Source organism: Eptesicus fuscus, chromosome 13 (genome assembly GCF_027574615.1).
Source record: "Eptesicus fuscus isolate TK198812 chromosome 13, DD_ASM_mEF_20220401, whole genome shotgun sequence".
Classification (NCBI taxonomy): domain Eukaryota; kingdom Metazoa; phylum Chordata; class Mammalia; order Chiroptera; family Vespertilionidae; genus Eptesicus; species Eptesicus fuscus.
In genome coordinates, this window is record NC_072485.1 from 76,698,877 (window position 1) to 76,712,900 (window position 14,024).

The following is a 14,024-nucleotide window of genomic DNA, read 5'->3' on the forward strand; positions in this document are numbered from 1 at the left end:
TCTGTAATTTTCTTAGGTTGGACTGTAAGAAATTGCCATTTTTGTAAGTCAAAAATATTTAACTATTAGCAATTTCATATGGTTCAACCTGACAATTTTCCTCAGTGTTTAGTAGCACAGCACCTAGCAGGTGCTCAATTAATATTTGTTGAATAAATAAATAAACAAATAAATAAATAAATCTTCTTTTTCATTGGTTTCTCTGAGGGCCTTGATAACATTAGGCAGATAGCTTTTTATAAATTGTAGACTCAGAAGTCTTCAATCATCAATGACCTTATCAGATTTGCTCATTGCCTGATTCTATTACTCCTTTTCATCAATGTGCTAAAGATAAACCTGAGGATATGCTTGTGAGCAAGCATGTGATTACCCACATCAATGTTATTATTATATACTAGAGGCCCGGTGCACAAAATTCGTGCATGGAGAGGGGTTGTCTCTCAGCCCAGCCTGTATCCTCTCCAATCTGGGCAACCCTGGCCTGCTCTCTCAAGCTCCATTCTGCCACCATTTGTTTGAATTTGTTTACCTTCTATAATTGAAACTTTGTAGCTTGATTGGAGGCTTAGGCCTGCAACGGCTGGCAGAAAGCTTGGCTTCCTCTGTTACCTAGGAAACCTTGCTCTCTGTGGCTGTAGCCATCTTGGTTTGGGTTAATTTGCATACTCGCTCTGATTGGATGTTGGGTGTGGCTTGTGGGTGTGTCGGAGGTATGGTCAATTTGCATATTTGTCTATTATTAGATAGAATACTAGAGGCCCGATGCACAAATTCATTCACTGATGGGATCCCTTTGGGTGGCCTGTAGGGATCAGGCTGAACCCGCAGTCCAACACTGTCTGCAGCTCCTACCTGCCGCTCCTGCTCATCCCCACCCCACTGTGCCTGCTGCGGGCTTGCCTCCAATCAGTTCCGATCAGGAGATGCTCGAGCTGCCGTAACAGCGCTCACCAGCCATGAGCCCTGCATCTGGCACCCTCCCAAGGGGAGTGGCCTGTGGGGTTGGGCTGAAACCAGCTCTCTGACATCCCCTGAGGGGTTCCAGATTGTGAGAGGGTGCAGGCCAGGCTGAGGGACTCCACCGTGCACAATTGGCTCAGGAGGGACTGTGGGAGAGCTCCAGGGCATGTCTGGCCCATCTTGCTCAGTCCCAATTGGCCTGATCCCAGCAGCAAGCTAACCTACCAGTTGGAGCATCTGCCCCCTGGTGGTCAGTGAATGTCATAGCGACTGGTCGACCAGTTGACTGTCTTCCCCCTCATGGTCAGTGTACATCATAACAAGTGGTTGAGCAGCATTAGCATATCCTATCTAATAAAAAAGTAATATGCAAATTGACAAGTCACTCCAACACACAAGATGGCCGCCCCCATGTGCTCAAAGATGGCTTCCCCCATGTGGACACAAGATGGCTGCCACAAGATGGCCGGTAGGGGAGGGCAGTTGGGAGGGACCAGGCCTGCAAGGGAGGACAGTTGGGGGGGACCAGGCCTGCAGAGGAGGGCAGTTGGGGGCAATCAGGCCTGCAGGGGAGGACAGTTAGGGGTGACCGGCCAACAGGGGAGGGCAGTTAGGGGTGATCAGGCCGGCAAGGAGAGCAATTATGGGCAATCAGGCCAGCAGGGGAGCAGTTAGGTGTCAATCAGGCTGGCAGGAGAGTGGTAAGGGAGTGATCAGGTTGGCAGGCAGAAGTGGTTAGGGGCAATCAGGCAGGCAGGCAAGCGAGCGGTTGGGAGCCAGCAGTCCTGGATTGTGAGAGGAATGTCCGACTGCCCATTTAGGCCCTCTCAGATTGGAGAGGGTGCAGGCTGGGTTGAGGGACACCACCCTCCCCCCCCCCCCCCGCACGAATTTCATGCACCGGGACTCTAGTCATTAGCATAATACGCTTTGATTGTTTGTTCGGTTGTTCTGCCATTTGGTCTATTTGCATATTACCCTTTTATTATATAGGATATTTGCATGGATGTTAGGAAACAAATTTATGGAGCATGCATCTTTTTGAGAATATCATCTCAAAAAGCTGAAATATGTTAAAAGGGAAATAGTTTGTTCAGAAATAGCAGAAATTGAAGGAAGGTTATGTTTCTTAAGACACATTACTATTTCAGTGTTATTAGCATTAATGTGAAATATCTGTTATCTCCCAAATGGTCACCTCCAATCTTCTACCTTCAATGGGCCTATGAGAATTTATGCACACTGAAATAACAGATGAGCCTTGGAAAGGAGACTTATAATTGTGGAAACATTTTAGGCTTCCTGAGTTGCTGATGACTAGAATTGCTGACACTGTCCATGAAGATTTTTAGTTCAAGCTGCTTTTAAAACCTCAATATGTTATCACATAAGCCCATTTTTTTCTAACAACTAAGATCTTTGTTTAATGCATTGACAAATAGGTGCAGAATTTTCAGCAATTTATCTCATGAAATTTAGTAAGCGAATCAGGGAATCAGGGGGAACATTAAAACTAGGATTTCTGGTTTCTACCCAATAGGATTTCCACTTCACCCCACTGGCATTAGACTTCTATTTAGTCATTTAATAATTGCACTTATGATTCACACCCCATGAGTTATGAAGAGTTTCTTTTGTTCTCTTTTAGTCATGAAAAGGTGAAGTTCAAGATCTGACTCTGACGTGGTATCAACCTCTCATTCAAGGAAGGACATACTTTTTCTTTCTTTTTTTTTTAAAGATAAAATTATAATTACTTAATAGTAAAGCAATACGTATTCTTTGTAAAACATCCAAATAACATAGAATTTAGTTAGTAAAAAAAACACCTTTACAAAAGAAAGCTGTTAAAATAAGTTTTCACACAGCCCAGTCCTTTTCTTTAATGAACTCTGAACTGTTTAAATACTTATATCATAGTAAATGTTGTTGTACTGTAATGACTCTTTGGACACATTTAATATTACAAATGTTTTCTTTGCACAAAAGAGGAAATACAAACAGCCAATAAATAAGCCTCAGAATTGTTCAGTTTCACTAATCATCAAAGATATGAAAAGTAAAATGAGGTTCACTTTTTGCTCAGAACATGTAGTACTGTGAAGGGGGTGGTAAAAAGGGCATTCTCTATTCACTACAGTAATAACCATTTTAAAAGGCATTTTAGCAATTCGCTTTAATAAGTGTAAAGATTCTGTCCTTAAACATTACACGAGAGTATTGCCCAATCCATTTTTATTTACCTAACTATTGCACTTTTGCATTGCTGATTTGTAAAGATACTATCTCATGAGTCAATCTCATGATCATGATCTCATGTGTCATTCTCTAATTGCAGATGTAATGGTCTCCTCAGTTATTTCTATATTTTATCTATTTATCACTTTCTAGATATGCCACTAAGAAGCTCAATCAAATTCTAGTTTATTCATATAAGCTTTTTAAAAAATTAATAAGTTGACTTCAACAAAGTGAAATGGTTCCCCTTGCCCTTAAGAAATCCTTATGTTTATTGAAAAATTTAAGGGACAAGAACAAAGAAGAAAAATAACTAATTCCACTTCCAAGTATACCACTTGGAGTACATCATTTCAGGCTTTTTGTCTAGAGTAGACATAAACATATGTATGTATTATACATGCTGTCAAATTAACCTCCAGAAAGGGTTATAAATGTATATGCCCACCTATATAAAATGGGAAATGACAAGCAAGACTATAATTTCTCCTTGTCAACAGTGGGTATTAACATTTTAAAAATGGTTTTAAAATACCCTCTTGTTTTAACTAGCTTTCTTTTTTACATACTAAATGAATATTTATAGTTCTTCCTTTTTGAGTTCTCTATTAGTACTTTTTGTTAGAGTGTATTTTAGCCAAGTGTAATCCCAAGATTGTTGGAACTGTTTTGTTTCAATTGGGCTTAGTCTATTCTTGGAATTTCTATGGGACATTACATTACCATTTATCTGGTTTGTTCTGCATGCAAATTGTAATCACTATAATTTATAGAAGTTACTCGAATCATTTCACTTTTGCAGTTAAGGCCACAATAAATGTCTTTCCCTTTAAAAAATAATTTTCTTTTTGTTGTTGTTGTTAATCTTCACCCAAGGATATTTTTCCATTGGTTTTTAGAGAGAATGGCAGAGACAGGGAAAGACAGAGAAAAGCATTGATGTTTCTCTCACATCGACTGGTTGCCCCCTGCAACGGGGCTGGGTGGGGAAGGAGCCTGCAACCAAGGTACAAGCCCTTTACCAGGGACTCTTTGGTTCGCAGGCCAACGCTCTACCCACTGAGCAAAACCGGCTAGGCCCATTGTGAAATTTTAAAAAACTGACTGAGTGCCCTAACCGGTTTGGTCCAGTGGATAGATCATTGGCTCGTGGACTGAAAAAGGGTTCCAGGTTCAATTCTGGTCAAGGGCATGTACCTTGGTTGCAGGCTCAGTCCCCAATAGGGAGTGTGCAGGAGGCAGCCGATCGATGTTTCTCTCTCATTGATGTTTCTAACTTTCTATCCTTCTCCCTTCCTCTCTGTAAAAAAATCAACAAAATATATCTAATAAAAAACAATAACAACAACAACAAAAACTGACTTAGAAAAGTTGTTTCAAGCCACATTTGGCCAGAATATGAATTTGTTAAATAAATCTGATCAGAAGAATTTTCTTCAGAAAATTGCCTCAAGTTGGCCTTGTGTTTTATATTTTTGTTTAACTTAGATCCACATTTTTGGATACAGTTTCTTACACTTGATTTGACTTACTGAACTCTATGAATAAAGGAGCCCAACAAACATTTGAGTATATTTTATAGAGCTCTTTTATCCTTTTCCTACTTATGTGGAATTCCTATTAATGTCAGAGGGATTTACTATGATTGAAATAAAGGGAGTCTGTGTCCTTGAAAAGTTTGTAAGCAGGTTTTAGGTATATAAATGGTATTATGCTAATATGCTAAGTGTCTGACCATCCAACCAGTCGCTATGATGTGCATTGACCACCAGGGCCAGACGCTCATCACAGGAGCTGCCATGACGTGCACTGGTCATTTACGGAGAAATGAGCACCATGGACCTGGCACCCACAAAGCAACACTTGGCTTCCCCCAAGTGGGACACAGGCCCCGCCACCACCTTGGAGCAACACCCCACCAAATTGCAGCCGACGCTGCCAAGACCCCATGGTGCAAAATGCGGCCCACAACCCAGTCCAGCCTGGAAACGGTGGCTGTGGGCGCTGGGTAATAATGCCACGTAGCAATGCCCGGCTTCCTCTCCCTAGAACTAGCCTCCTTGGAATTTCTTCAGCCCAGGAACACAACGTGCTTTATAGCCAGGTGCAAACATTTTACACTTAACCAAATGTCTGTGAAGTGTTTTCCTGTTCCTCATCTCATTTGATCCTCAGAGAAGTCCTGGAGTAGGTAGATAGGAGACTTGGTGGAATCCTATTTTCTTTCATTAGCCAGAAAATGGAGATTTAGAAAGCTTACAAACTTGAACCGACTGAAAAGAAGTAAGAAATGGTGGAACTTGACAATGACTTCAGGTTTTCTCACTGTGGAGAATATAGTCAAACACTGCTGCAGTTAAATATTTTACCCTTTGTTCTCCCTGTGTGATCTACAATAATAATCTACTTCGTGTTGATATTTACTGCTGTGCTGCTGACAATTACCTGAAAGAGAAGTTGGGGTGCTTCACTGGGCTGGAAAAAGTTTAGCTAAGTCAGAAAGCAGGTCTAATTAAGTAAGTTTATTCTATATATATATAAAAGGCTAAGTTGACTCGCGCATGCATGTGTTTCGATCTGTCATTATCAATCGTGAATTTGGTTGACACTTCTATTACAGAGAAAGGGCAAATAGCGATTTAAAATATTTCTTCTAATTAATTTCCTTTCAATGTGCATGAATTCATGCACTGGGCCACTAGTCTATAATAATAGCATAACCTAACTAAAGAGTTCAGGAAGAGGATCTGGCTGAGGAGGCAAAGAAGATAAAATTTATAAACTTGCTGAGATTGTCTTCTTGCTTTTCATTAAGATTCAAATTGAAAGTTAAAAGAAAAACCCATTATATTAGGGAAAAAGGAAAGTCTTAGAAAGAACATGTTTAGCTTTCTGCTGGTGAACGCCGCGGAGTAAGCATCGTTGGAATTTCCCCTGTTGCAGTCATCATGTCTAAGTCTGAGTCTCCCAAAGAGCCGGAGCAGCTGCGGAAGCTCTTTATCGGAGGTTTGAGCTTTGAAACAACCGATGAGAGTCTGAGGAGCCATTTTGAGCAATGGGGAACGCTCACGGACTGTGTGGTGATGAGAGATCCAAACACCAAGCGCTCAGAGGCTTTGGGTTTGTCACCTACGCCACTGTGGAGGAGGTGGATGCAGCCATGAATGCAAGGCCACACAAGGTGGACGGGAGAGTTGTGGAACCAAAGAGGGCTGTCTCAAGAGAAGATTCTCAAAGACCTGGTGCCCACTTAACTGTGAAAAAGATTTTTGTCGGTGGTATTAAAGAAGACACTGAAGAACATCACCTAAGAGATTATTTTGAACAGTATGGGGAAATAGAAGTGATTGAAATCATGACTGACCGAGGCAGTGGCAAAAAGAGGGGCTTTGCTTTTGTAACCTTTGATGACCATGACTCTGTAGACAAGATTGTCATTCAGAAATACCATACTGTGAATGGCCACAACTGTGAAGTAAGGAAAGCCCTATCTAAGCAAGAGATGGCTAGTGCTTCGTCCAGCCAAAGAGGTCGAAGTGGTTCTGGAAACTTCGGAGGTGGTCGTGGAGGTGGTTTTGGTGGAAATGACAACTTTGGTCGCGGAGAAAACTTCAGTGGTCGAGGTGGCTTTGGTGGCAGCCGTGGTGGCGGTGGATATGGTGGCAGTGGGGATGGCTGTAATGGATTTGGTAATGATGGGAGCAATTTTGGAGGTGGTGGAAGCTACAATGATTTTGGCAATTACAACAATCAGTCTTCAAATTTTGGGCCTATGAAAGGAGGAAACTTTGGAGGCAGAAGCTCTGGCCCTTATGGTGGTGGAGGTCAATACTTTGCCAAACCACGAAACCAAGGTGGCCATGGCGGTTCCAGCAGCAGCAGTAGCTATGGCAGTGGCAGAAGGTTTTAATTACTGCCAGGAAACAAAGCTTAGCAGGAGAGGAGAGCCAGAGAAGTGACAGGGAAGCTACAGGTTACGACAGATTTGTGAACTCAGCCAAGCACAGTGGTGGCAGGGCCTAGCTGCTACAAAGAAGACATGTGTTAGACAATACTCATGTGAATGGGAAAAAAAACTCGAGGACTGTATTTGTGACTAATTGTATAACAGGTTATTTTAGTTTCTGTTCTGTGGAAAGTGTAAAGCATTCCAACCAAGGGTTTTAATGTAGATTTTTTTTTTTTTTGCACCCATGCTGTTGATTGCTAAATGTAATAGTCTGATCATGACGCTGAATAAATGTGTCTTTAAAAAAAAAGAAAGAAAGAATATGTTTACTGCAAATTTTAGAGAGATTTCTACCGTAATTTGTGGCACAATCAACTATTACATGAACCTCTTTGAGTTATATGCAACTTTGACTTTAATGTTTTTGTTTTGTTAATCCTCACCCAAGGATATTTTTCCATTGTTTTTTTTTGGAATAGTGGAAGAGAAAGGGAAAGACAGAGAGAAACATCGATGTAAGAGAAACACACATTGATTGGTTGCCTCCTGCATGAAACCACCCCCCCCCACACACCCTACCACCACCACCACCACCACCACTACCACCACCACCACCACCACCAGGGCCCGGGCTGGAGAAGCCTGCAATCGAGGCACGTTCCCTTGACCAGGATTGACCCTGGGACCTCTGGTCCACAGGCCAACTCTCTACCCACTGAGCCAAACCGGCTAGGGCTATAACTTTGACTTTAAATTTAAGTATATATCCATAAATATTTAGTAAATGTATGTCATGTGCCAAGCACAGTGCTGAGGTTGCAGATATAAATATGAATAAGATACAATCCCTTTTCACAAGCATGGAAACTAATAACTATAATGAAATGTGATAAGTACTATGACTGTAACAAGTTATAAGCACTTGTTTTCCTATAGCATTAACGTACGCTGTGGAAACCTGTTCATTTACTTTATGCATATAACATTATTCTTCAATGTAGATATTATCTTCTGTTATTCTCCTAGGGAGTCACTGTGCTTGTTCATGACAAATTCTAAGTAGTTCCAGGCCTATTAATATAGGATGTGAAAACTGGATTGCAGAGAACTTAGTTTGGGAGACATGTAAATATGCTCACGCCCTTAACTACTGGTATAATAAGTAAAAATGGCATACTTTCACTCTATGGCAATTATGGCTACAGTTGGATTAAGACATTCTGAGGCCCTAGCTGGTTTGGCTCAATGGATAGAGAGTCAGTCTGTGGACAGAAAGGTCCCAGGTTCTATTCCGTCCAAGGGCACATGCCTGGGTTGTGGGCTCTATCCCCAGTAGGGGGCGTGCAAGAGGCAGCCAATCAAATGATTCTCTCTCATCATTGATGTTTTTCTCTCTTCTCTCTCTCCCTCTCCCTTCCTCAATAAAATATATATATTTTAAAAAAAAGACATTCTGAGGCCTTAACCTAAGTCAAATGTAAAAATGATTCCACATTATAATAAAAATTCATAATCTATTCGTAAAAAGGAACACACACTTCATAGTGAGGAAAGCTTTTCCTTTGCATACATGTAAAGTTAAACCAGATTAATTGAGAGGAGGCAATGAGGACAGAGCTGACAGGAAAACAGAGTGCAGAGAAAGAGGAAAAACTTCCCATCAACTGGGCTTGGACTTAGATGCCTGATAGCCACCTATCATATAGCTCACTCATTCGTTAATTCATTCAATTAATTAATACTTGAGTTCTTAAAAATAACAGTCACAACAACAATAATAAAAACAATGAATAATAACAGTCATCACACATTGAATGCTTATTACCTGTCAGGCACAGTACTAAGCACTTCATGCATCTTATCTATCATATGTATATCGTAGAAGTAGGTACTATCATTATCCCTGTTTTACTTACTGATGTGGATTTTGAGGCACAGAGAAATAAAATGCCTTTCCCCAAGTCATCAGCTAGTGAATGGCAGAGTCAGGATTTGTATCAAGCCATTTATGCCTTAACCACTGTGTGTGTGTACCAGCACTGTGTTAGCCTGAGGATATTTTTTTCCATTGATTTTTTTTTTAGAGAGTGGAATAGAGAAGATGAGAGAGAGAGAGAGAGAGAGAGAGAGAGAGAGAGAGAGAGAGAGAGATTGGCTGCCTCCCACATGCTGGGATCAATCTGCAACCCAGGTATGTGCCCTTGACCAGGGATCAAACCCAAGACCCTTCGGTGCATGGGCCAATGCTCTAACCACTGAGCAACCGGCCGGGGCAAGCATTTGGGGATTTAAAAGTCTACATGACCAGAGTCCTTGTCCTGAAGTTCACAATTTGGTAGGAGAAAGAATGTGCAAATAATTGCAGTGGAGTGTGATAAATACTACCACAAAGATTTGTAGAATACAGTGATTATACCAAGGAGGAATGATGAATTCTGCTTAGGTGGGAGTGGAGGGCTCATGAAATTTCAAAGTGGGATGTGGAATTTAAAGAAGGAGAGCTGGAGTTTAAAGAAAGAGAAGCTTTTGGGGGCAGGTAGAGTGACAATAAAGGTAGAGGAAGCATCATGTGCCAAAGCTAAAGGAACTTCTGGGTGGGATGAAGTACTATGGAGGAAAATCTAAAAAGGAGGACTGCAAGGATATCGCAGGCAAGTGAAAGAAACACAAGGAATTCTAAACAGTTTTAATATATTTATTAATTTTTAGATAGGGCATGACTCTATTAACAATATATTAAAAGACAAAATAGCCAAACCATTCCATTAGAATTCACTATAAAATGTACCAACTTTTGATACAAATTTTTAAAATTAAAGAACTTACCCAACCATTGTTTTCACTTTGGGGATATCACTTTTAGGCCACTGTACATATGGACATTTAAAAATATATAATTTCCATCTTATTATGCGGCATTACAGTATCTTTTAGGTATTTGGACATAGATATCTGGACCAGGTAGTTTCTATATGGCTGCTGGAATAAAAATTCTGGTGTTCAGAGAGGAAAACATATCTTACAGAACGAGAATGAAGTCTTAAAGTTGGGGGAAGGTGTCTAGCTAAAAAATGAGTCCTCACTTAGGTCCTCTAAGTTTTACAGGCCCTTCCAGAAAAAATCCTGGGCTGGCGTCAGATGGGTAGAATAAAGCTCTCCTTTAGTATTTTCCCCTTTTAGTCTTTAGGCTTTCTTTCACCTCTTCCCCACATCATTGACTAATACCATGAATTAGATCAGTGACAGATACAGAGGAGTGGGTAGCATTGTTTCTAGTATGAGTCCATTATGTAATCATATGTTAGTCAAGTAATTAAGTAATTATGGTAATCATATGATAAATACAAATTATATACAATAACAATGTTATTATTACAATAAAAAGAGGTTTGTTCCATCACAATAATTTTTCAATTACTTTTTGTGTAATCTTCAAAATGCCAGTTTAGTGTACTGTAATTTACTCAATCATTTTTCTTTTATTTTTAAAATTTCTTTATTAATTTCAGAGAGCAAGGGAGAGGGAGAGAGAGATTGAAACATCAATGATGAGAGATCAATCATTGATCGGCTGCCTCTTGCATGCCCCCTACTGGGGATCAAGCCCACAACCCAGGCATGTGCCCTTGACCGGAATTGAACCTGGGACCCTTCAGTCCGCAGGCCGACGCTTTATCCACTGAGCCAAACCGGCTAGGACTCTTCTTTGATTTTTATATTGAGATGATTTCCAATATCATTCTATTATAGAATGTGATAAATATCTTAGTATACATAATTGTTTTCCTCATGCTATTTCCTTTGTACAAATTTCCTTGAGTCAGAGGGGAAAAATAACATTTTCATAGTTTTTTTTGTGTGTGTTACCCTATTGTTTTCCAAAAAGGTTGTATCAATTATAAAGGCACCAGAAGTTGTATCAGTTATAAAAACACTAGAGCATTATAATTCAACAACAACAACAAAAAAATAGCGCTTATATAATTGAGCAGAATAGTACTTCAAGTTTATTTTGATTTGCAATCCTTTGAGGAACTACAAGGATAGTCATTTCTATGGGTTCTGTCATTGTATGTAAAAGAAAATTTCAACTTTGGCTTAAAGCAAGTCTACATAGTTATAACTTAAAGGAATAAGGCATTAGAACTTATCACATTTATTAAATACCTTCATAATAAAAAAGGAATTCTATGAATTTAAATGAAGTTACATCATGATAAAGTTTTCTATGAGCCTTTTCAGAATTCAAAGATATATTTAGTTTCAATTGGTGTACCCATTTTTGGGTCCTATCTTTTTCATTTGAGAGTGCATTTTTATTCATTGAAACAGTATACTTATTTTTAAAAGGTTATAAAGGGTATGAATTTATTGATATACTATATTGTTTTCCACATATCCAACTACTTTTGGATGATTTAAATTTTTTTCATTACTATAAATAGCACTGCTATAAATACCTTTATACGAATTGTTATTCTTCCTTCTGTCTCCATTTGAGCATTCCTCTTGGAATGCTCTTTCAAAAATGAAATTATGGAGTCAAATGATCCATTTAATTTCATTGTTCTTGTTAACATAATGGTGATGTTATTGTGATGAACTAAACTCTTATTGTAAAATATTTTCAATTGAAATCAAGGTGTTTTTCATTGAACAACAAATATCTACTGAGAATATATTAGAAAAGGAGAATAGCAAAAATATTCTAGAAATTATTTCAAATAACACTTCTAGGAATAACTTACCTATATATATTAAAGACACATCAATTGGTGCTAAGTCACTTGTCGGCAAACTGCGGCTCGAGCCGCGGTTTGCCGCTCTGTTGACTAATGAGTTTGCCGACCACTGACCTAGACTCTCGATTCCAATAATTACAGGCTGTTGTTGTTCCTTGTGATTAAGCCCCTATCCCAGTTGTCGGCAAACTCATTATGCTGACCAGCCAGTGTGCTGGGCAGAGGGTGTATAGAGAGGCGGTAGGCACAGAGGATGTAGCTACCGGAGACACGGAGACAGGTGAAGCTGCTGAGCCAGAGAGCTCAGGTGCTGCTACTATGTGAGGTGGTAAGTCCAGGGGCAGTGTGCGGCTGCTCAAATAATAACTGTGGGTACAGAGACTGCTAGTACTGTGTGAGAAAGATATGTATTTACCAGCTGGTGTTCGGCTGCCTGTATGGACTTTGTTGTAAAGGACTGTTTCGTCTGACAGCTATATGGCCATTGGCTTCTGCAATAAAGCCTCATTCTTATACATCCACAACCTCTCATGGCTTTTTCATCTAAGACCCAGAGTCCAAGAAGGTCCAGTCCCTAGGCAGAGGGCCTCGGACCCAACAATTAGAACAGTAGGCAGGGTTTTGACAAAGGAACCTGCCCTGTGCTTGGCGTGGTTAAATGGGAGAATTTAGAAGAATATATGGACTCAAATCAACTCAGAGCAGCAGTGCTGTGCAGGGCTCTGGTTGTGATCTGACATCATGTTAGATGGTGATTGTGTTATGGAGAATAAAGCAAAATCCGTAAAGTAGGGTATGTATGTGGGTATTACTATTGTATATATGGCAGTCAGGGAAGGTCTCACTAACTTGGTAACATTTGCAAAGACCTGTAAAAAGACAGAGTTAAAATAGAGACTTTCACTCGGAAATATGGTTAAGCTTTTTTTCATTGTTGTTAATCCTCACCTGAGGATTTTTTTCCATTGATTTACAGAGAGGGTGAAAGGAAAGGAGTGAGACAGAGTGAGAAACTTCAATGTGAGAGAGACACATCAATTGGTTGCCTCCTGCACACTCCCTGACCAACCGGGGCCTGGATGGAGCCTGCAATTGAGGTACATGTCCTTGACCAGAATCGAACCCGAGACCCTTCAGTCCGTGGGTCGATGCTTTAACCACTGAGAAAAACAGGACATGGCTGGTTAAACTTTTGAGTACAGGGACCATTTCTTTGAGATTTGATAACACAGCCAATACTATATAGGAGACCTGAAATATATTGCATTCTACATTAGGTGTTGGAATAGGTGCAGCCATCAGTATGATTATAGCTACAGTTTCCTCTTTATTATTTATTTCACTTAAAAATCACTATTTACCTTTTTGCATGGATAACACCTTTACACGATTCAAACATAAAAAAGTGTAACTAGGTGGAGAAGTTTCTCCGTCCTGTCCTCATCTATACAGTTTGCATTGCTCCCAACAAACAGGTAACACAATCAAATTTTTAAAAATTATTTTAAAGATTTAAAAATTATTATTATTTTATTATTATTTTATTGATTGATTTTAGAGAGAGAAGGGGAGAGGGAGAGAGAGAGAAACATTGATTTGTTGTTCTACTTATTGATATATTCATTGGTTGAATCTTGTGAGTGCCCTGACCAGGATGGAACCTGCTACCTTAGTCTATGGGAGGACGCTGTAACCAACTGAACTACCCGGCCAGGGCCCCAAAGATTAAAACACACACACACACACACACACACACACACACACACATACACACACACACACATATATGTAGGCCAATAAATGTTTTACTTAAAAGAAAACCACCCGACATCCAGAGCCAGCTTTCCGGAAGCCTGTATCTTTACTTCTGCATTCGAAGGAACCGCTGAGCTAAAGCCAGCCCCAGAAGCCAGTATCTTTAAAAAAAAGTCCATTACAGCTGAAACCGGTTTAGCTCAGTGGATAGAGCGCCAGCCTGCGGACTCAAGGGTCCCAGGTTCGATTCCAGTCAAGGGCATGTACCTTGGTTGCGGGCACATCCCCAGTAGGGGGCCTGCAGGAGGCAGCTGATTGATGTTTCTAACTCTCTATCCCTCTCTCTTCCTCTCTGTAAAAAATCAGTAAAATATATT

At 40.1% G+C, this 14,024-nt stretch overlaps 1 pseudogene; it reads left to right on the top strand.

Annotated features, from left to right (window-relative positions):
* Positions 1–6,095: 6,095 nt before the first annotated feature.
* LOC103293472 (heterogeneous nuclear ribonucleoprotein A1-like) lies at positions 6,096–7,386 on the top strand (annotated as a pseudogene).
* The last annotated feature ends 6,638 nt before the right edge of the window (positions 7,387–14,024 follow it).